This window comes from Alosa sapidissima, chromosome 18 (genome assembly GCF_018492685.1).
Source record: "Alosa sapidissima isolate fAloSap1 chromosome 18, fAloSap1.pri, whole genome shotgun sequence".
In the NCBI taxonomy this organism is placed as follows: Eukaryota; Metazoa; Chordata; class Actinopteri; order Clupeiformes; family Clupeidae; genus Alosa; species Alosa sapidissima.
The window spans coordinates 6,199,512-6,216,853 of NC_055974.1; the positions used below are offsets into that span (position 1 = coordinate 6,199,512).

General features: G+C 44.7%; 47 non-coding genes across 47 annotated transcripts; all 47 read left to right on the forward strand.

Moving 5' to 3' along the window:
• The first annotated feature begins 574 nt into the window (after positions 1-574).
• On the forward strand, positions 575-656 carry trnas-gcu. The gene has a single exon. It is a non-coding gene; the product is annotated as a tRNA-Ser (tRNA).
• A 295-nt stretch (positions 657-951) lies between these two features.
• Positions 952-1,033, forward strand: trnas-acu. Its single transcript has one exon. It is a non-coding gene; the product is annotated as a tRNA-Ser (tRNA).
• Positions 1,034-1,166: 133 nt separating this feature from the next.
• trnas-gcu lies at positions 1,167-1,248 on the forward strand. Its single transcript has one exon. It is a non-coding gene; the product is annotated as a tRNA-Ser (tRNA).
• Positions 1,249-1,381: 133 nt separating this feature from the next.
• On the forward strand, positions 1,382-1,463 carry trnas-gcu. Its single transcript has one exon. It is a non-coding gene; the product is annotated as a tRNA-Ser (tRNA).
• Positions 1,464-1,596: 133 nt separating this feature from the next.
• Positions 1,597-1,678, forward strand: trnas-gcu. Its single transcript has one exon. It is a non-coding gene; the product is annotated as a tRNA-Ser (tRNA).
• A 133-nt stretch (positions 1,679-1,811) lies between these two features.
• Positions 1,812-1,893, forward strand: trnas-gcu. The gene has a single exon. It is a non-coding gene; the product is annotated as a tRNA-Ser (tRNA).
• Positions 1,894-2,026: 133 nt separating this feature from the next.
• Positions 2,027-2,108, forward strand: trnas-gcu. The gene has a single exon. It is a non-coding gene; the product is annotated as a tRNA-Ser (tRNA).
• Positions 2,109-2,241: 133 nt separating this feature from the next.
• Positions 2,242-2,323, forward strand: trnas-gcu. Its single transcript has one exon. It is a non-coding gene; the product is annotated as a tRNA-Ser (tRNA).
• A 133-nt stretch (positions 2,324-2,456) lies between these two features.
• On the forward strand, positions 2,457-2,538 carry trnas-gcu. The gene has a single exon. It is a non-coding gene; the product is annotated as a tRNA-Ser (tRNA).
• A 130-nt stretch (positions 2,539-2,668) lies between these two features.
• On the forward strand, positions 2,669-2,750 carry trnas-gcu. The gene has a single exon. It is a non-coding gene; the product is annotated as a tRNA-Ser (tRNA).
• Positions 2,751-2,883: 133 nt separating this feature from the next.
• Positions 2,884-2,965, forward strand: trnas-gcu. The gene has a single exon. It is a non-coding gene; the product is annotated as a tRNA-Ser (tRNA).
• A 928-nt stretch (positions 2,966-3,893) lies between these two features.
• Positions 3,894-3,975, forward strand: trnas-gcu. Its single transcript has one exon. It is a non-coding gene; the product is annotated as a tRNA-Ser (tRNA).
• Positions 3,976-4,787: 812 nt separating this feature from the next.
• trnas-acu lies at positions 4,788-4,869 on the forward strand. The gene has a single exon. It is a non-coding gene; the product is annotated as a tRNA-Ser (tRNA).
• Positions 4,870-5,002: 133 nt separating this feature from the next.
• On the forward strand, positions 5,003-5,084 carry trnas-gcu. Its single transcript has one exon. It is a non-coding gene; the product is annotated as a tRNA-Ser (tRNA).
• Positions 5,085-5,217: 133 nt separating this feature from the next.
• trnas-gcu lies at positions 5,218-5,299 on the forward strand. The gene has a single exon. It is a non-coding gene; the product is annotated as a tRNA-Ser (tRNA).
• Positions 5,300-5,432: 133 nt separating this feature from the next.
• trnas-gcu lies at positions 5,433-5,514 on the forward strand. The gene has a single exon. It is a non-coding gene; the product is annotated as a tRNA-Ser (tRNA).
• Positions 5,515-5,647: 133 nt separating this feature from the next.
• Positions 5,648-5,729, forward strand: trnas-gcu. The gene has a single exon. It is a non-coding gene; the product is annotated as a tRNA-Ser (tRNA).
• Positions 5,730-6,074: 345 nt separating this feature from the next.
• Positions 6,075-6,156, forward strand: trnas-gcu. The gene has a single exon. It is a non-coding gene; the product is annotated as a tRNA-Ser (tRNA).
• A 928-nt stretch (positions 6,157-7,084) lies between these two features.
• trnas-gcu lies at positions 7,085-7,166 on the forward strand. Its single transcript has one exon. It is a non-coding gene; the product is annotated as a tRNA-Ser (tRNA).
• An 812-nt stretch (positions 7,167-7,978) lies between these two features.
• Positions 7,979-8,060, forward strand: trnas-acu. Its single transcript has one exon. It is a non-coding gene; the product is annotated as a tRNA-Ser (tRNA).
• Positions 8,061-8,193: 133 nt separating this feature from the next.
• Positions 8,194-8,275, forward strand: trnas-gcu. Its single transcript has one exon. It is a non-coding gene; the product is annotated as a tRNA-Ser (tRNA).
• A 130-nt stretch (positions 8,276-8,405) lies between these two features.
• On the forward strand, positions 8,406-8,487 carry trnas-gcu. Its single transcript has one exon. It is a non-coding gene; the product is annotated as a tRNA-Ser (tRNA).
• Positions 8,488-8,637: 150 nt separating this feature from the next.
• trnas-gcu lies at positions 8,638-8,719 on the forward strand. Its single transcript has one exon. It is a non-coding gene; the product is annotated as a tRNA-Ser (tRNA).
• Positions 8,720-8,849: 130 nt separating this feature from the next.
• Positions 8,850-8,931, forward strand: trnas-gcu. The gene has a single exon. It is a non-coding gene; the product is annotated as a tRNA-Ser (tRNA).
• A 130-nt stretch (positions 8,932-9,061) lies between these two features.
• trnas-gcu lies at positions 9,062-9,143 on the forward strand. Its single transcript has one exon. It is a non-coding gene; the product is annotated as a tRNA-Ser (tRNA).
• Positions 9,144-9,488: 345 nt separating this feature from the next.
• trnas-gcu lies at positions 9,489-9,570 on the forward strand. Its single transcript has one exon. It is a non-coding gene; the product is annotated as a tRNA-Ser (tRNA).
• A 133-nt stretch (positions 9,571-9,703) lies between these two features.
• Positions 9,704-9,785, forward strand: trnas-gcu. Its single transcript has one exon. It is a non-coding gene; the product is annotated as a tRNA-Ser (tRNA).
• A 348-nt stretch (positions 9,786-10,133) lies between these two features.
• On the forward strand, positions 10,134-10,215 carry trnas-gcu. The gene has a single exon. It is a non-coding gene; the product is annotated as a tRNA-Ser (tRNA).
• Positions 10,216-10,348: 133 nt separating this feature from the next.
• trnas-gcu lies at positions 10,349-10,430 on the forward strand. The gene has a single exon. It is a non-coding gene; the product is annotated as a tRNA-Ser (tRNA).
• Positions 10,431-10,560: 130 nt separating this feature from the next.
• trnas-gcu lies at positions 10,561-10,642 on the forward strand. Its single transcript has one exon. It is a non-coding gene; the product is annotated as a tRNA-Ser (tRNA).
• A 133-nt stretch (positions 10,643-10,775) lies between these two features.
• On the forward strand, positions 10,776-10,857 carry trnas-gcu. The gene has a single exon. It is a non-coding gene; the product is annotated as a tRNA-Ser (tRNA).
• A 130-nt stretch (positions 10,858-10,987) lies between these two features.
• trnas-gcu lies at positions 10,988-11,069 on the forward strand. Its single transcript has one exon. It is a non-coding gene; the product is annotated as a tRNA-Ser (tRNA).
• A 295-nt stretch (positions 11,070-11,364) lies between these two features.
• On the forward strand, positions 11,365-11,446 carry trnas-gcu. The gene has a single exon. It is a non-coding gene; the product is annotated as a tRNA-Ser (tRNA).
• A 286-nt stretch (positions 11,447-11,732) lies between these two features.
• Positions 11,733-11,814, forward strand: trnas-gcu. The gene has a single exon. It is a non-coding gene; the product is annotated as a tRNA-Ser (tRNA).
• A 130-nt stretch (positions 11,815-11,944) lies between these two features.
• On the forward strand, positions 11,945-12,026 carry trnas-gcu. The gene has a single exon. It is a non-coding gene; the product is annotated as a tRNA-Ser (tRNA).
• A 940-nt stretch (positions 12,027-12,966) lies between these two features.
• trnas-gcu lies at positions 12,967-13,048 on the forward strand. Its single transcript has one exon. It is a non-coding gene; the product is annotated as a tRNA-Ser (tRNA).
• Positions 13,049-13,178: 130 nt separating this feature from the next.
• trnas-gcu lies at positions 13,179-13,260 on the forward strand. Its single transcript has one exon. It is a non-coding gene; the product is annotated as a tRNA-Ser (tRNA).
• Positions 13,261-13,393: 133 nt separating this feature from the next.
• On the forward strand, positions 13,394-13,475 carry trnas-gcu. The gene has a single exon. It is a non-coding gene; the product is annotated as a tRNA-Ser (tRNA).
• Positions 13,476-14,200: 725 nt separating this feature from the next.
• Positions 14,201-14,282, forward strand: trnas-gcu. Its single transcript has one exon. It is a non-coding gene; the product is annotated as a tRNA-Ser (tRNA).
• Positions 14,283-14,415: 133 nt separating this feature from the next.
• Positions 14,416-14,497, forward strand: trnas-gcu. Its single transcript has one exon. It is a non-coding gene; the product is annotated as a tRNA-Ser (tRNA).
• Positions 14,498-14,783: 286 nt separating this feature from the next.
• trnas-gcu lies at positions 14,784-14,865 on the forward strand. Its single transcript has one exon. It is a non-coding gene; the product is annotated as a tRNA-Ser (tRNA).
• Positions 14,866-15,210: 345 nt separating this feature from the next.
• trnas-gcu lies at positions 15,211-15,292 on the forward strand. The gene has a single exon. It is a non-coding gene; the product is annotated as a tRNA-Ser (tRNA).
• A 130-nt stretch (positions 15,293-15,422) lies between these two features.
• trnas-gcu lies at positions 15,423-15,504 on the forward strand. The gene has a single exon. It is a non-coding gene; the product is annotated as a tRNA-Ser (tRNA).
• A 345-nt stretch (positions 15,505-15,849) lies between these two features.
• On the forward strand, positions 15,850-15,931 carry trnas-gcu. Its single transcript has one exon. It is a non-coding gene; the product is annotated as a tRNA-Ser (tRNA).
• A 133-nt stretch (positions 15,932-16,064) lies between these two features.
• Positions 16,065-16,146, forward strand: trnas-gcu. The gene has a single exon. It is a non-coding gene; the product is annotated as a tRNA-Ser (tRNA).
• A 498-nt stretch (positions 16,147-16,644) lies between these two features.
• Positions 16,645-16,726, forward strand: trnas-gcu. Its single transcript has one exon. It is a non-coding gene; the product is annotated as a tRNA-Ser (tRNA).
• A 345-nt stretch (positions 16,727-17,071) lies between these two features.
• On the forward strand, positions 17,072-17,153 carry trnas-gcu. Its single transcript has one exon. It is a non-coding gene; the product is annotated as a tRNA-Ser (tRNA).
• The last annotated feature ends 189 nt before the right edge of the window (positions 17,154-17,342 follow it).

The following is a 17,342-nucleotide window of genomic DNA, read 5'->3' on the forward strand; positions in this document are numbered from 1 at the left end:
AATGGCAGTGTGTGACAATAAGCTCAGTGTTGGTTAGGTAGGCCTATCCCATGTTTAAAACCATTACATATGAGTACTAATTTAAATAGTTAAAACCATTAAATATGATAAAGGCATGCACATAAATGCCTATGAAATTAGCTCTGTCTAGCAGTATAATGGGCAGTATATGCGTAGTTCCATGTTTGACATATCAGGGGATATATGGTAACAAGAACAAGGGGTGTCCGGGGTCATATAAGTAGCTAATACTTGAAACATGGATCATATCAGGTGAATATACAAAGTCTGGATATCTTGCATGTCGTCGCAGTCCCATTCAGGACTTTTGATATGCTCCTGATATGAGAATTGGCACTAAAATATCAGGAGCATATCAACCAATATACTACCTGATATCCTACATATCAGGAAATATATCACTATGAATATTCCCTGATTCAATGCCTTTTCACCCAGTGGATACACTATCATTAAGGGCCATGTTTTCACCTATCTCATAACTGCTACTATATGACTAACATCAAACCTCAGCGCTTTTCTATTGGAAAACTTTCACTCACCGTGAGTCGTTGACGAGGTGGCCGAGTGGTTAAGGCGATGGACTGCTAATCCATTGTGCTCTGCACGCGTGGGTTCGAATCCCATCCTCGTCGATTGCATTTGCAAAGGGTGTCATCTCTTTCCAAAGATACAGTATCGTTAAGGGGCATATTGTGACCTTGTAACTGCTAAAGATAATCAGTAATGTCAAAGCTCAATGCTTATCCTTTGGAAAACTTTCCACTCATTTTGACTCAGTGACGAGGTGGCCGAGTGGTTATGGCGATGGACTGCTAACACATTGTGCTAGGGATATTTGATGCCCTATCTCACAACTGCCACAAATAAGCAGCAATGTGAAACCTTGATAACTTTCCGTCAGAAAACATTCCACTGAATGTGTCCAGTGACGAGGTGGCCGAGTGGTTAAAGCGATGGACTACTAATCCATTGTGCTCTGCACGCGTGGGTTCGAATCCCATCCTCGTCGATTCTATTCTTTCCGAAGATACACTATCATTAAGTGCCATGTTTTCACCTATCTCATAACTGCTACTATATAATGACTAACATCAAACCTCAGCGCTTTTCTATTGGAAAACTTTCACTCACCGTGAGTCGTTGACGAGGTGGCCGAGTGGTTAAGGCGATGGACTGCTAATCCATTGTGCTCTGCACGCGTGGGTTCGAATCCCATCCTCGTCGATTCTATTCTTTCCGAAGATACACTATCATTAAGGGCCATGTTTTCACCTATCTCATAACTGCTACTATATAATGACTAACATCAAACCTCAGCGCTTTTCTATTGGAAAACTTTCACTCACCGTGAGTCGTTGACGAGGTGGCCGAGTGGTTAAGGCGATGGACTGCTAATCCATTGTGCTCTGCACGCGTGGGTTCGAATCCCATCCTCGTCGATTCTATTCTTTCCGAAGATACACTATCATTAAGGGCCATGTTTTCACCTATCTCATAACTGCTACTATATAATGACTAACATCAAACCTCAGCGCTTTTCTATTGGAAAACTTTCACTCACCGTGAGTCGTTGACGAGGTGGCCGAGTGGTTAAGGCGATGGACTGCTAATCCATTGTGCTCTGCACGCGTGGGTTCGAATCCCATCCTCGTCGATTCTATTCTTTCCGAAGATACACTATCATTAAGGGCCATGTTTTCACCTATCTCATAACTGCTACTATATAATGACTAACATCAAACCTCAGCGCTTTTCTATTGGAAAACTTTCACTCACCGTGAGTCGTTGACGAGGTGGCCGAGTGGTTAAGGCGATGGACTGCTAATCCATTGTGCTCTGCACGCGTGGGTTCGAATCCCATCCTCGTCGATTCTATTCTTTCCGAAGATACACTATCATTAAGGGCCATGTTTTCACCTATCTCATAACTGCTACTATATAATGACTAACATCAAACCTCAGCGCTTTTCTATTGGAAAACTTTCACTCACCGTGAGTCGTTGACGAGGTGGCCGAGTGGTTAAGGCGATGGACTGCTAATCCATTGTGCTCTGCACGCGTGGGTTCGAATCCCATCCTCGTCGATTCTATTCTTTCCGAAGATACACTATCATTAAGGGCCATGTTTTCACCTATCTCATAACTGCTACTATATAATGACTAACATCAAAACTCAGCGCTTTTCTATTGGAAAACTTTCACTCACCGTGAGTCGTTGACGAGGTGGCCGAGTGGTTAAGGCGATGGACTGCTAATCCATTGTGCTCTGCACGCGTGGGTTCGAATCCCATCCTCGTCGATTCTATTCTTTCCGAAGATACACTATCATTAAGGGCCATGTTTTCACCTATCTCATAACTGCTACTATATAATGACTAACATCAAACCTCAGCGCTTTTCTATTGGAAAACTTTCACTCACCGTGAGTCGTTGACGAGGTGGCCGAGTGGTTAAGGCGATGGACTGCTAATCCATTGTGCTCTGCACGCGTGGGTTCGAATCCCATCCTCGTCGATTCTATTCTTTCCGAAGATACACTATCATTAAGGGCCATGTTTTCACCTATCTCATAACTGCTACTATATGACTAACATCAAACCTCAGCGCTTTTCTATTGGAAAACTTTCACTCACCGTGAGTCGTTGACGAGGTGGCCGAGTGGTTAAGGCGATGGACTGCTAATCCATTGTGCTCTGCACGCGTGGGTTCGAATCCCATCCTCGTCGATTCTATGCTTTCCGAAGATACACTATCATTAAGGGCCATGTTTTCACCTATCTCATAACTGCTACTATATAATGACTAACATCAAAACTCAGCGCTTTTCTATTGGAAAACTTTCACTCACCGTGAGTCGTTGACGAGGTGGCCGAGTGGTTAAGGCGATGGACTGCTAATCCATTGTGCTCTGCACGCGTGGGTTCGAATCCCATCCTCGTCGATTCTATTCTTTCCGAAGATACACTATCATTAAGGGCCATGTTTTCACCTATCTCATAACTGCTACTATATAATGACTAACATCAAACCTCAGCGCTTTTCTATTGGAAAACTTTCACTCACCGTGAGTCGTTGACGAGGTGGCCGAGTGGTTAAGGCGATGGACTGCTAATCCATTGTGCTCTGCACGCGTGGGTTCGAATCCCATCCTAGTCGATTCTATTCTTTCCGAAGATACACTATCATTAAGGGCCATGTTTTCACCTATCTCATAACTGCTACTATATAATGACTAACATCAAACCTCAGCGCTTTTCTATTGGAAAACTTTCACTCACAGTGAGTCGTTGACTAGGTGGCCGAGTGGTTAAGGCGATGGACTGCTAATCCATTGTGCTCTGCACGCGTGGGTTCGAATCCCATCCTCGTCGATTGCATTTGCAAAGGATGTCATCTCTTTCCAAAGATACAGTATCGTTAAGGGGCATATTGTGACCTCGTAACTGCTAAAGATAATCAGTAATGTCAAAGCTCAATGCTTTTCCTTTGGAAAACTTTCCACGCATTTTGACTCAGTGACGAGGTGGCCGAGTGGTTAAGGCGATGGACTGCTATCGTTAAGGGGCATATTTTGACCTCGTAACTGCTAAAGATAATCAGTAATGTCAAAGCTCAATGCTTTTCCTTTGGAAAACTTTCCACGCATTTCGACTCAGTGACGAGGTGGCCGAGTGGTTAAGGTGATGGACTGCTAATCCATTGTGCTCTGCACGCGTGGGTTCGAATCCCATCCTCGTCGATTCTATTCTTTCCGATGATACACTATCATTAAGGGCCATGTTTTCACCTATCTCATAACTGCTACTATATGACTAACATCAAACCTCAGCGCTTTTCTATTGGAAAACTTTCACTCACCGTGAGTCGTTGACGAGGTGGCCGAGTGGTTAAGGCGATGGACTGCTAATCCATTGTGCTCTGCACGCGTGGGTTCGAATCCCATCCTCGTCGATTGCATTTGCAAAGGGTGTCATCTCTTTCCAAAGATACAGTATCGTTAAGGGGCATATTGTGACCTTGTAACTGCTAAAGATAATCAGTAATGTCAAAGCTCAATGCTTTTCCTTTGGAAAACTTTCCACTCATTTTGACTCAGTGACGAGGTGGCCGAGTGGTTATGGCGATGGACTGCTAACACATTGTGCTAGGGATATTTGATGCCCTATCTCACAACTGCCACAAATAAGCAGCAATGTGAAACCTTGATAACTTTCCGTCAGAAAACATTCCACTGAATGTGTCCAGTGACGAGGTGGCCGAGTGGTTAAGGCGATGGACTGCTAATCCATTGTGCTCTGCACGCGTGGGTTTGAATCCCATCCTCGTCGATTGCATTTGCAAAGGATGTCATCTCTTTCCAAAGATACAGTATCGTTAAGGGGCATATTGTGACCTCGTAACTGCTAAAGATAATCAGTAATGTCAAAGCTCAATGCTTTTCCTTTGGAAAACTTTCCACGCATTTTGACTCAGTGACGAGGTGGCCGAGTGGTTAAGGCGATGGACTGCTATCGTTAAGGGGCATATTTTGACCTCGTAACTGCTAAAGATAATCAGTAATGTCAAAGCTCAATGCTTTTCCTTTGGAAAACTTTCCACGCATTTCGACTCAGTGACGAGGTGGCCGAGTGGTTATGGCGCTGGACTGCTAACACATTGTGCTAGGGATATTTGATGCCCTATCTCACAACTGCCACAAATAAGCAGCAATGTGAAACCTTGATAACTTTCCGTCAGAAAACATTCCACTGAATGTGTCCAGTGACGAGGTGGCCGAGTGGTTAAAGCGATGGACTACTAATCCATTGTGCTCTGCACGCGTGGGTTCGAATCCCATCCTCGTCGATTCTATTCTTTCCGAAGATACACTATCATTAAGGGCCATGTTTTCACCTATCTCATAACTGCTACTATATAATGACTAACATCAAACCTCAGCGCTTTTCTATTGGAAAACTTTCACTCACCGTGAGTCGTTGACGAGGTGGCCGAGTGGTTAAGGCGATGGACTGCTAATCCATTGTGCTCTGCACGCGTGGGTTCGAATCCCATCCTCGTCGATTCTATTCTTTCCGAAGATACACTATCATTAAGGGCCATGTTTTCACCTATCTCATAACTGCTACTATATAATGACTAACATCAAACCTCAGCGCTTTTCTATTGGAAAACTTTCACTCACCGTGAGTCGTTGACGAGGTGGCCGAGTGGTTAAGGCGATGGACTGCTAATCCATTGTGCTCTGCACGCGTGGGTTCGAATCCCATCCTCGTCGATTCTATTCTTTCCGAAGATACACTATCATTAAGGGCCATGTTTTCACCTATCTCATAACTGCTACTATATAATGACTAACATCAAAACTCAGCGCTTTTCTATTGGAAAACTTTCACTCACCGTGAGTCGTTGACGAGGTGGCCGAGTGGTTAAGGCGATGGACTGCTAATCCATTGTGCTCTGCACGCGTGGGTTCGAATCCCATCCTCGTCGATTCTATTCTTTCCGAAGATACACTATCATTAAGGGCCATGTTTTCACCTATCTCATAACTGCTACTATATAATGACTAACATCAAACCTCAGCGCTTTTCTATTGGAAAACTTTCACTCACCGTGAGTCGTTGACGAGGTGGCCGAGTGGTTAAGGCGATGGACTGCTAATCCATTGTGCTCTGCACGCGTGGGTTCGAATCCCATCCTCGTCGATTCTATTCTTTCCGAAGATACACTATCATTAAGGGCCATGTTTTCACCTATCTCATAACTGCTACTATATGACTAACATCAAACCTCAGCGCTTTTCTATTGGAAAACTTTCACTCACCGTGAGTCGTTGACGAGGTGGCCGAATGGTTAAGGCGATGGACTGCTAATCCATTGTGCTCTGCACGCGTGGGTTCGAATCCCATCCTCGTCGATTCTATGCTTTCCGAAGATACACTATCATTAAGGGCCATGTTTTCACCTATCTCATAACTGCTACTATATAATGACTAACATCAAAACTCAGCGCTTTTCTATTGGAAAACTTTCACTCACCGTGAGTCGTTGACGAGGTGGCCGAGTGGTTAAGGCGATGGACTGCTAATCCATTGTGCTCTGCACGCGTGGGTTCGAATCCCATCCTCGTCGATTCTATTCTTTCCGAAGATACACTATCATTAAGGGCCATGTTTTCACCTATCTCATAACTGCTACTATATAATGACTAACATCAAACCTCAGCGCTTTTCTATTGGAAAACTTTCACTCACCGTGAGTCGTTGACGAGGTGGCCGAGTGGTTAAGGCGATGGACTGCTAATCCATTGTGCTCTGCACGCGTGGGTTCGAATCCCATCCTAGTCGATTCTATTCTTTCCGAAGATACACTATCATTAAGGGCCATGTTTTCACCTATCTCATAACTGCTACTATATAATGACTAACATCAAACCTCAGCGCTTTTCTATTGGAAAACTTTCACTCACAGTGAGTCGTTGACTAGGTGGCCGAGTGGTTAAGGCGATGGACTGCTAATCCATTGTGCTCTGCACGCGTGGGTTCGAATCCCATTCTCGTCGATTGCATTTGCAAAGGATGTCATCTCTTTCCAAAGATACAGTATCGTTAAGGGGCATATTGTGACCTCGTAACTGCTAAAGATAATCAGTAATGTCAAAGCTCAATGCTTTTCCTTTGGAAAACTTTCCACGCATTTTGACTCAGTGACGAGGTGGCCGAGTGGTTAAGGCGATGGACTGCTATCGTTAAGGGGCATATTTTGACCTCGTAACTGCTAAAGATAATCAGTAATGTCAAAGCTCAATGCTTTTCCTTTGGAAAACTTTCCACGCATTTCGACTCAGTGACGAGGTGGCCGAGTGGTTAAGGTGATGGACTGCTAATCCATTGTGCTCTGCACGCGTGGGTTCGAATCCCATCCTCGTCGATTCTATTCTTTCCGATGATACACTATCATTAAGGGCCATGTTTTCACCTATCTCATAACTGCTACTATATGACTAACATCAAACCTCAGCGCTTTTCTATTGGAAAACTTTCACTCACCGTGAGTCGTTGACGAGGTGGCCGAGTGGTTAAGGCGATGGACTGCTAATCCATTGTGCTCTGCACGCGTGGGTTCGAATCCCATCCTCGTCGATTGCATTTGCAAAGGGTGTCATCTCTTTCCAAAGATACAGTATCGTTAAGGGGCATATTGTGACCTTGTAACTGCTAAAGATAATCAGTAATGTCAAAGCTCAATGCTTTTCCTTTGGAAAACTTTCCACTCATTTTGACTCAGTGACGAGGTGGCCGAGTGGTTATGGCGATGGACTGCTAACACATTGTGCTAGGGATATTTGATGCCCTATCTCACAACTGCCACAAATAAGCAGCAATGTGAAACCTTGATAACTTTCCGTCAGAAAACATTCCACTGAATGTGTCCAGTGACGAGGTGGCCGAGTGGTTAAGGCGATGGACTGCTAATCCATTGTGCTCTGCACGCGTGGGTTTGAATCCCATCCTCGTCGATTGCATTTGCAAAGGATGTCATCTCTTTCCAAAGATACAGTATCGTTAAGGGGCATATTGTGACCTCGTAACTGCTAAAGATAATCAGTAATGTCAAAGCTCAATGCTTTTCCTTTGGAAAACTTTCCACGCATTTTGACTCAGTGACGAGGTGGCCGAGTGGTTAAGGCGATGGACTGCTATCGTTAAGGGGCATATTTTGACCTCGTAACTGCTAAAGATAATCAGTAATGTCAAAGCTCAATGCTTTTCCTTTGGAAAACTTTCCACGCATTTCGACTCAGTGACGAGGTGGCCGAGTGGTTATGGCGCTGGACTGCTAACACATTGTGCTAGGGATATTTGATGCCCTATCTCACAACTGCCACAAATAAGCAGCAATGTGAAACCTTGATAACTTTCCGTCAGAAAACATTCCACTGAATGTGTCCAGTGACGAGGTGGCCGAGTGGTTAAAGCGATGGACTACTAATCCATTGTGCTCTGCACGCGTGGGTTCGAATCCCATCCTCGTCGATTCTATTCTTTCCGAAGATACACTATCATTAAGGGCCATGTTTTCACCTATCTCATAACTGCTACTATATAATGACTAACATCAAACCTCAGCGCTTTTCTATTGGAAAACTTTCACTCACCGTGAGTCGTTGACGAGGTGGCCGAGTGGTTAAGGCGATGGACTGCTAATCCATTGTGCTCTGCACGCGTGGGTTCGAATCCCATCCTCGTCGATTCTATTCTTTCCGAAGATACACTATCATTAAGGGCCATGTTTTCACCTATCTCATAACTGCTACTATAGGACTAACATCAAACCTCAGCGCTTTTCTATTGGAAAACTTTCACTCACCGTGAGTCGTTGACGAGGTGGCCGAGTGGTTAAGGCGATGGACTGCTAATCCATTGTGCTCTGCACGCGTGGGTTCGAATCCCATCCTCGTCGATTGCATTTGCAAAGGATGTCATCTCTTTCCAAAGATACACTATCATTAAGGGCCATGTTTTCACCTATCTCATAACTGCTACTATATAATGACTAACATCAAACCTCAGCGCTTTTCTATTGGAAAACTTTCACTCACCGTGAGTCGTTGACGAGGTGGCCGAGTGGTTAAGGCGATGGACTGCTAATCCATTGTGCTCTGCACGCGTGGGTTCGAATCCCATCCTCGTCGATTCTATTCTTTCCGAAGATACACTATCATTAAGGGCAATGTTTTCACCTATCTCATAACTGCTACTATATGACTAACATCAAACCTCAGCGCTTTTCTATTGGAAAACTTTCACTCACCGTGAGTCGTTGACGAGGTGGCCGAGTGGTTAAGGCGATGGACTGCTAATCCATTGTGCTCTGCACGCGTGGGTTCGAATCCCATCCTCGTCGATTCTATTCTTTCCGATGATACACTATCATTAAGGGCCATGTTTTCACCTATCTCATAACTGCTACTATAGGACTAACATCAAACCTCAGCGCTTTTCTATTGGAAAACTTTCACTCACCGTGAGTCGTTGACGAGGTGGCCGAGTGGTTAAGGCGATGGACTGCTAATCCATTGTGCTCTGCACGCGTGGGTTCGAATCCCATCCTCGTCGATTCTATTCTTTCCGAAGATACACTATCATTAAGGGCCATGTTTTCACCTATCTCATAACTGCTACTATATGACTAACATCAAACCTCAGCGCTTTTCTATTGGAAAACTTTTACTCACCGTGAGTCGTTGATGAGGTGGCCGAGTGGTTAAGGCGATGGACTGCTAATCCATTGTGCTCTACACGCGTGGGTTCGAATCCCATCCTCGTCGATTCTATTCTTTCCGAAGATACACTATCATTAAGTGCCATGTTTTCACCTATCTCATAACTGCTACTATATAATGACTAACATCAAACCTCAGCGCTTTTCTATTGGAAAACTTTCACTCACCGTGAGTCGTTGACGAGGTGGCCGAGTGGTTAAGGCGATGGACTGCTAATCCATTGTGCTCTGCACGCGTGGGTTCGAATCCCATCCTCGTCGATTCTATTCTTTCCGAAGATACACTATCATTAAGGGCCATGTTTTCACCTATCTCATAACTGCTACTATATAATGACTAACATCAAAACTCAGCGCTTTTCTATTGGAAAACTTTCACTCACCGTGAGTCGTTGACGAGGTGGCCGAGTGGTTAAGGCGATGGACTGCTAATCCATTGTGCTCTGCACGCGTGGGTTCGAATCCCATCCTCGTCGATTCTATTCTTTCCGAAGATACACTATCATTAAGGGCCATGTTTTCACCTATCTCATAACTGCTACTATATAATGACTAACATCAAACCTCAGCGCTTTTCTATTGGAAAACTTTCACTCACCGTGAGTCGTTGACGAGGTGGCCGAGTGGTTAAGGCGATGGACTGCTAATCCATTGTGCTCTGCACGCGTGGGTTCGAATCCCATCCTAGTCGATTCTATTCTTTCCGAAGATACACTATCATTAAGGGCCATGTTTTCACCTATCTCATAACTGCTACTATATAATGACTAACATCAAACCTCAGCGCTTTTCTATTGGAAAACTTTCACTCACCGTGAGTCGTTGACGAGGTGGCCGAGTGGTTAAGGCGATGGACTGCTAATCCATTGTGCTCTGCACGCGTGGGTTCGAATCCCATCCTCGTCGATTCTATTCTTTCCGAAGATACACTATCATTAAGGGCCATGTTTTCACCTATCTCATAACTGCTACTATATAATGACTAACATCAAACCTCAGCGCTTTTCTATTGGAAAACTTTCACTCACCGTGAGTCGTTGACGAGGTGGCCGAGTGGTTAAGGCGATGGACTGCTAATCCATTGTGCTCTGCACGCGTGGGTTCGAATCCCATCCTCGTCGATTCTATTCTTTCCGAAGATACACTATCATTAAGGGCCATGTTTTCACCTATCTCATAACTGCTACTATATGACTAACATCAAACCTCAGCGCTTTTCTATTGGAAAACTTTCACTCACCGTGAGTCGTTGACGAGGTGGCCGAGTGGTTAAGGCGATGGACTGCTAATCCATTGTGCTCTGCACGCGTGGGTTCGAATCCCATCCTCGTCGATTCTATTCTTTCCGAAGATACACTATCATTAAGGGCCATGTTTTCACCTATCTCATAACTGCTACTATATAATGACTAACATCAAACCTCAGCGCTTTTCTATTGGAAAACTTTCACTCACCGTGAGTCGTTGACGAGGTGGCCGAGTGGTTAAGGCGATGGACTGCTAATCCATTGTGCTCTGCACGCGTGGGTTCGAATCCCATCCTCGTCGATTCTATTCTTTCCGAAGATACACTATCATTAAGGGCCATGTTTTCACCTATCTCATAACTGCTACTATATGACTAACATCAAACCTCAGCGCTTTTCTATTGGAAAACTTTCACTCACCGTGAGTCGTTGACGAGGTGGCCGAGTGGTTAAGGCGATGGACTGCTAATCCATTGTGCTCTGCACGCGTGGGTTCGAATCCCATCCTCGTCGATTGCATTTGCAAAGGGTGTCATCTCTTTCCAAAGATACAGTATCGTTAAGGGGCATATTGTGACCTTGTAACTGCTAAAGATAATCAGTAATGTCAAAGCTCAATGCTTTTCCTTTGGAAAACTTTCCACTCATTTTGACTCAGTGACGAGGTGGCCGAGTGGTTATGGCGATGGACTGCTAACACATTGTGCTAGGGATATTTGATGCCCTATCTCACAACTGCCACAAATAAGCAGCAATGTGAAACCTTGATAACTTTCCGTCAGAAAACATTCCACTGAATGTGTCCAGTGACGAGGTGGCCGAGTGGTTAAGGCGATGGACTGCTAATCCATTGTGCTCTGCACGCGTGGGTTCGAATCCCATCCTCGTCGATTGCATTTGCAAAGGATGTCATCTCTTTCCAAAGATACAGTATCGTTAAGGGGCATATTTTGACCTCGTAACTGCTAAAGATAATCAGTAATGTCAAAGCTCAATGCTTTTCCTTTGGAAAACTTTCCACGCATTTTGACTCAGTGACGAGGTGGCCGAGTGGTTAAGGCGATGGACTGCTATCGTTAAGGGGCATATTTTGACCTCGTAACTGCTAAAGATAATCAGTAATGTCAAAGCTCAATGCTTTTCCTTTGGAAAACTTTCCACGCATTTCGACTCAGTGACGAGGTGGCCGAGTGGTTAAGGCGATGGACTGCTAATCCATTGTGCTCTGCACGCGTGGGTTCGAATCCCATCCTCGTCGATTCTATTCTTTCCGATGATACACTATCATTAAGGGCCATGTTTTCACCTATCTCATAACTGCTACTATATGACTAACATCAAACCTCAGCGCTTTTCTATTGGAAAACTTTCACTCACCGTGAGTCGTTGACGAGGTGGCCGAGTGGTTAAGGCGATGGACTGCTAATCCATTGTGCTCTGCACGCGTGGGTTCGAATCCCATCCTCGTCGATTGCATTTGCAAAGGGTGTCATCTCTTTCCAAAGATACAGTATCGTTAAGGGGCATATTGTGACCTTGTAACTGCTAAAGATAATCAGTAATGTCAAAGCTCAATGCTTATCCTTTGGAAAACTTTCCACTCATTTTGACTCAGTGACGAGGTGGCCGAGTGGTTATGGCGATGGACTGCTAACACATTGTGCTAGGGATATTTGATGCCCTATCTCACAACTGCCACAAATAAGCAGCAATGTGAAACCTTGATAACTTTCCGTCAGAAAACATTCCACTGAATGTGTCCAGTGACGAGGTGGCCGAGTGGATAAAGCGATGGACTGCTAATCCATTGTGCTCTGCACGCGTGGGTTCGAATCCCATCCTCGTCGATTCTATTCTTTCCGAAGATACACTATCATTAAGGGCCATGTTTTCACCTATCTCATAACTGCTACTATATAATGACTAACATCAAACCTCAGCGCTTTTCTATTGGAAAACTTTCACTCACCGTGAGTCGTTGACGAGGTGGCCGAGTGGTTAAGGCGATGGACTGCTAATCCATTGTGCTCTTCACGCGTGGGTTCGAATCCCATCCTAGTCGATTCTATTCTTTCCGAAGATACACTATCATTAAGGGCCATGTTTTCACCTATCTCATAACTGCTACTATATAATGACTAACATCAAACCTCAGCGCTTTTCTATTGGAAAACTTTCACTCACCGTGAGTCGTTGACGAGGTGGCCGAGTGGTTAAGGCGATGGACTGCTAATCCATTGTGCTCTGCACGCGTGTGTTCGAATCCCATCCTCGTCGATTCTATTCTTTCCGAAGATACACTATCATTAAGGGCCATGTTTTCACCTATCTCATAACTGCTACTATATAATGACTAACATCAAACCTCAGCGCTTTTCTATTGGAAAACTTTCACTCACCGTGAGTCGTTGACGAGGTGGCCGAGTGGTTAAGGCGATGGACTGCTAATCCATTGTGCTCTGCACGCGTGGGTTCGAATCCCATCCTCGTCGATTCTATTCTTTCCGAAGATACACTATCATTAAGGGCCATGTTTTCACCTATCTCATAACTGCTACTAGATGACTAACATCAAACCTCAGCGCTTTTCTATTGGAAAACTTTCACTCACCGTGAGTCGTTGACGAGGTGGCCGAGTGGTTAAGGCGATGGACTGCTAATCCATTGTGCTCTGCACGCGTGGGTTCGAATCCCATCCTCGTCGATTCTATTCTTTCCGAAGATACACTATCATTAAGGGCCATGTTTTCACCTATCTCATAACTGCTACTATATAATGACTAACATCAAACCTCAGCGCTTTTCTATTGGAAAACTTTCACTCACCGTGAGTCGTTGACGAGGTGGCCGAGTGGTTAAGGCGATGGACTGCTAATCCATTGTGCTCTGCACGCGTGGGTTCGAATCCCATCCTCGTCGATTGCATTTGCAAAGGGTGTCATCTCTTTCCAAAGATACAGTATCGTTAAGGGGCATATTGTGACCTTGTAACTGCTAAAGATAATCAGTAATGTCAAAGCTCAATGCTTATCCTTTGGAAAACTTTCCACTCATTTTGACTCAGTGACGAGGTGGCCGAGTGGTTATGGCGATGGACTGCTAACACATTGTGCTAGGGATATTTGATGCCCTATCTCACAACTGCCACAAATAAGCAGCAATGTGAAACCTTGATAACTTTCCGTCAGAAAACATTCCACTGAATGTGTCCAGTGACGAGGTGGCCGAGTGGTTAAAGCGATGGACTGCTAATCCATTGTGCTCTGCACGCGTGGGTTCGAATCCCATCCTCGTCGATTCTATTCTTTCCGAAGATACACTATCATTAAGGGCCATGTTTTCACCTATCTCATAACTGCTACTATATAATGACTAACATCAAACCTCAGCGCTTTTCTATTGGAAAACTTTCACTCACCGTGAGTCGTTGACGAGGTGGTCGAGTGGTTAAGGCGATGGACTGCTAATCCATTGTGCTCTTCACGCGTGGGTTCGAATCCCATCCTAGTCGATTCTATTCTTTCCGAAGATACACTATCATTAAGGGCCATGTTTTCACCTATCTCATAACTGCTACTATATAATGACTAACATCAAACCTCAGCGCTTTTCTATTGGAAAACTTTCACTCACCGTGAGTCGTTGACGAGGTGGCCGAGTGGTTAAGGCGATGGACTGCTAATCCATTGTGCTCTGCACGCGTGGGTTCGAATCCCATCCTCGTCGATTCTATTCTTTCCGAAGATACACTATCATTAAGGGCCATGTTTTCACCTATCTCATAACTGCTACTATATAATGACTAACATCAAACCTCAGCGCTTTTCTATTGGAAAACTTTCACTCACCGTGAGTCGTTGACGAGGTGGCCGAGTGGTTAAGGCGATGGACTGCTAATCCATTGTGCTCTGCACGCGTGGGTTCGAATCCCATCCTCGTCGATTGCATTTGCAAAGGATGTCATCTCTTTCCAAAGATACAGTATCGTTAAGGGGCATATTTTGACCTCGTAACTGCTAAAGATAATCAGTAATGTCAAAGCTCAATGCTTTTCCTTTGGAAAACTTTCCACGCATTTTGACTCAGTGACGAGGTGGCCGAGTGGTTAAGGCGATGGACTGCTATCGTTAAGGGGCATATTTTGACCTCGTAACTGCTAAAGATAATCAGTAATGTCAAAGCTCAATGCTTTTCCTTTGGAAAACTTTCCACGCATTTCGACTCAGTGACGAGGTGGCCGAGTGGTTAAGGCGATGGACTGCTAATCCATTGTGCTCTGCACGCGTGGGTTCGAATCCCATCCTCGTCGATTCTATTCTTTCCGATGATACACTATCATTAAGGGCCATGTTTTCACCTATCTCATAACTGCTACTATAGGACTAACATCAAACCTCAGCGCTTTTCTATTGGAAAACTTTCACTCACCGTGAGTCGTTGACGAGGTGGCCGAGTGGTTAAGGCGATGGACTGCTAATCCATTGTGCTCTTCACGCGTGGGTTCGAATCCCATCCTAGTCGATTCTATTCTTTCCGAAGATACACTATCATTAAGGGCCATGTTTTCACCTATCTCATAACTGCTACTATATAATGACTAACATCAAACCTCAGCGCTTTTCTATTGGAAAACTTTCACTCACCGTGAGTCGTTGACGAGGTGGCCGAGTGGTTAAGGCGATGGACTGCTAATCCATTGTGCTCTGCACGCGTGGGTTCGAATCCCATCCTCGTCGATTCTATTCTTTCCGATGATACACTATCATTAAGGGCCATGTTTTCACCTATCTCATAACTGCTACTATAGGACTAACATCAAACCTCAGCGCTTTTCTATTGGAAAACTTTCACTCACCGTGAGTCGTTGACGAGGTGGCCGAGTGGTTAAGGCGATGGACTGCTAATCCATTGTGCTCTGCACGCGTGGGTTCGAATCCCATCCTCGTCGATTCTATTCTTTCCGAAGATACACTATCATTAAGGGCCATGTTTTCACCTATCTCATAACTGCTACTATATGACTAACATCAAACCTCAGCGCTTTTCTATTGGAAAACTTTTACTCACCTTGAGTCGTTGATGAGGTGGCCGAGTGGTTAAGGCGATGGACTGCTAATCCATTGTGCTCTACACGCGTGGGTTCGAATCCCATCCTCGTCGATTCTATTCTTTCCGAAGATACACTATCATTAAGTGCCATGTTTTCACCTATCTCATAACTGCTACTATATAATGACTAACATCAAACCTCAGCGCTTTTCTATTGGAAAACTTTCACTCACCGTGAGTCGTTGACGAGGTGGCCGAGTGGTTAAGGCGATGGACTGCTAATCCATTGTGCTCTGCACGCGTGGGTTCGAATCCCATCCTCGTCGATTCTATTCTTTCCGAAGATACACTATCATTAAGGGCCATGTTTTCACCTATCTCATAACTGCTACTATATAATGACTAACATCAAAACTCAGCGCTTTTCTATTGGAAAACTTTCACTCACCGTGAGTCGTTGACGAGGTGGCCGAGTGGTTAAGGCGATGGACTGCTAATCCATTGTGCTCTGCACGCGTGGGTTCGAATCCCATCCTCGTCGATTGCATTTGCAAAGGATGTCATCTCTTTCCAAAGATACAGTATCGTTAAGGGGCATATTTTGACCTCGTAACTGCTAAAGATAATCAGTAATGTCAAAGCTCAATGCTTTTCCTTTGGAAAACTTTCCACGCATTTTGACTCAGTGACGAGGTGGCCGAGTGGTTAAGGCGATGGACTGCTATCGTTAAGGGGCATATTTTGACCTCGTAACTGCTAAAGATAATCAGTAATGTCAAAGCTCAATGCTTTTCCTTTGGAAAACTTTCCACGCATTTCGACTCAGTGAGGAGGTGGCCGAGTGGTTAAGGCGATGGACTGCTAATCCATTGTGCTCTGCACGCGTGGGTTCGAATCCCATCCTCGTCGATTCTATTCTTTCCGATGATACACTATCATTAAGGGCCATGTTTTCACCTATCTCATAACTGCTACTATAGGACTAACATCAAACCTCAGCGCTTTTCTATTGGAAAACTTTCACTCACCGTGAGTCGTTGACGAGGTGGCCGAGTGGTTAAGGCGATGGACTGCTAATCCATTGTGCTCTGCACGCGTGGGTTCGAATCCCATCCTCGTCGATTCTATTCTTTCCGAAGATACACTATCATTAAGGGCCATGTTTTCACCTATCTCATAACTGCTACTATATGACTAACATCAAACCTCAGCGCTTTTCTATTGGAAAACTTTTACTCACCTTGAGTCGTTGATGAGGTGGCCGAGTGGTTAAGGCGATGGACTGCTAATCCATTGTGCTCTACACGCGTGGGTTCGAATCCCATCCTCGTCGATTCTATTCTTTCCGAAGATACACTATCATTAAGTGCCATGTTTTCACCTATCTCATAACTGCTACTATATAATGACTAACATCAAACCTCAGCGCTTTTCTATTGGAAAACTTTCACTCACCGTGAGTCGTTGACGAGGTGGCCGAGTGGTTAAGGCGATGGACTGCTAATCCATTGTGCTCTGCACGCGTGGGTTCGAATCCCATCCTCGTCGATTCTATTCTTTCCGAAGATACACTATCATTAAGGGCCATGTTTTCACCTATCTCATAACTGCTACTATATAATGACTAACATCAAAACTCAGCGCTTTTCTATTGGAAAACTTTCACTCACCGTGAGTCGTTGACGAGGTGGCCGAGTGGTTAAGGCGATGGACTGCTAATCCATTGTGCTCTGCACG